Source organism: Phalaenopsis equestris, unplaced genomic scaffold (assembly GCF_001263595.1).
Source record: "Phalaenopsis equestris unplaced genomic scaffold, ASM126359v1 Scaffold234504, whole genome shotgun sequence".
In the NCBI taxonomy this organism is placed as follows: domain Eukaryota; kingdom Viridiplantae; phylum Streptophyta; class Magnoliopsida; order Asparagales; family Orchidaceae; genus Phalaenopsis; species Phalaenopsis equestris.
In genome coordinates, this window is record NW_018252415.1 from 3,837 (window position 1) to 6,167 (window position 2,331).

At 29.0% G+C, this 2,331-nt stretch overlaps 1 pseudogene; it reads left to right on the top strand.

The window, feature by feature from the left end:
* The first annotated feature begins 238 nt into the window (after positions 1 to 238).
* The window catches only part of LOC110038952, a 15,242-nt pseudogene continuing 13,149 nt past the window's right edge, over positions 239 to 2,331 (top strand).

The window sequence follows — 2,331 nt, forward strand, 5'->3', positions numbered from 1 at the left end:
TTCATATCACAAAAAAAATACCAAATAAAACCTCTTAAGAAGTGAAATACACCATTTTCCTGAAATGGTAAGCTGGCAAATATGTAAAAATTGAAGTTAAGTTGTTAGATATGTAAATACATAAATATTGACCGGTATTCTTATAAATATTCAAATACCTTTCCAATTGGATAAGCTACGGGGTAGCAAATGATCATTAAGATTCGCACAATCCGTACAAATTTTGCACATATTTTAGATGACTGCTGTTGTGTTCTCGTCGTGCAAAATTTGTAAGGCTTGTGCGAATCTTAATGATCATTTGCTGTCAGCCTAGCTTATCCAATTGGAAAGGTATTTGAATCATGGAAGATTAACAAGAATACCAGTCAATATTTATGTATTTACATATCTAACAATTTAACTTCAATTTTTACATATTTGCCACCTTACCATTTCAGGAAAATGGTGTATTTCACTTCTTAAGAGGTTTTATTTGGTATTTTTTATGTGATATGAAAGTTTTAGGTGGCATAAATGCAAAAGTTATAGTTTAGGTGTTAGATATGTAAATACATAAGATTGTGTGGCATGCATTAAAAAATCATATTTTAGGCTTGCATGATCCTTTTAGTTTTATTATGATTATTTTTTTTTTGTACATGGCTAGTTTTTATTATTAGACACAATAGTGCCAAGGTAAATTTTTTGTTTCAGAAACATGTTTTGTTCCGTTTTTCAAATTGCTTCTCATAAACATTTTTACATAGTTCTATTAAGGAAGGCTTGAGTAAGCTCATCTTTAACTTGTTAGCATCGTGCCATATTTTAGATTGTGCGCTTGGACATGATGATTTGTCACTTTTTAGGTGTGCTTAGTTGAAGACACTTATTTCTACTCATAGCAAAGTGGTACATTAATTTCAAAAAAAAAAAAAAACTTAAGACTATTTTCCCCTTAAAAAGCTTATTTATTAATTACTAATTTTATCAACATATATGATGACTGATGTTGTGCTCTCTTATGATGCTAAAGTTTCAGGCTGGTAATGGCGGGAAGCTCACCCATGTTGAAACAACAATAATAAGTTGAGCTCTTGATATGATTGAGAAGGTGTGTTATAACAATTTTTTTAGATGATAAAACAGAAACTAATAAAATAAATTAAGAATCCCTTTTTTCATATTTGAAGTAGATGTTAACGAATTTTTGGACTTTTTTATGAAAACTCATATGTAAATAAGTTTTATCGATGAACTGTATTGTTGACGCTAATTAATTTGTACATTTTTACACTCTTTGAGCATTCATTTTTAATAGTTCATAAACAAATTGCTACAGTGTCAATTCTGTATGAGATTTCTTTGTAGCATAAAATTTATCTAGCATTTGTACTCATTTATTAGTGTTTCTATCCATGGATGTTTTTTTTTTATTTTATATCCTCTCCTATGAATATCTTCCTTAAAGATCTCTTTTATAATGCACAGATTGTTGAGGAAAAAATGACACCGATTGAATTAACATTCTCAGTAGATGTCAATTTCAAGTTGTACTCGTGAGTGTCGAATCTTGTGCAATATCTATACTTTTTCAGTGTTTTGTAAGAATAGTTTGATGTTGAAGTCATATATTATGATGGTCAAGCTTTTGCATTTCGTATCTAGTTGGAAATCTTTAGAATCCTAAGTCTCATAAAATAAAGTCTCATAATATATTGATTGTATGTGTAAATTATGGTTATTTTTTATCCTTTCGGAGCTTGATATTTTAGTGAGATGTTATATCGTACTAGCATGAAAGTTGATTTGGTGATCTATTTTTATCTAATTTATTTAAGTGCTCCAAATATCCATTTAAACTTGTATATGTGATTATAATTTTATCAGATTCAATGCAATATACATTTTTATTACAGTATAATTTTCAATTGATCGAATGAATTTTTAAGTCTGAATTTCTATGCAGTATTTCTAGTAAATAACTATTAAATTATCATTTGAACAGTTTTCGTTTCAACAGTTTTCTTTGTCTTGTTAGTTTTCATCCAAGTATTGAGATTCTCTAAATTAAAAGTTTGTTATTTAAGAATTTAATTGTGTATATGATTTTTCTTCACTTTAGATTTGCATTAATAACTTCTAGACTCGAAGACATCTTTTGTTTTTTTTTTTTTTATAGGGAAGTCTTTAGCAAAATTCTAACCGGGGGCGACAGCAGAATCCCTGTTTATTCAGGAAACCCAAAGAACATTATTGGTTTTCTACTGGTTGGTGTCGATCGTCTGCTGCGCTATACTTCTCTTTCTTGTTTTGTTCAGCAGAAGATATGCATGTGATACATTTTTTGGG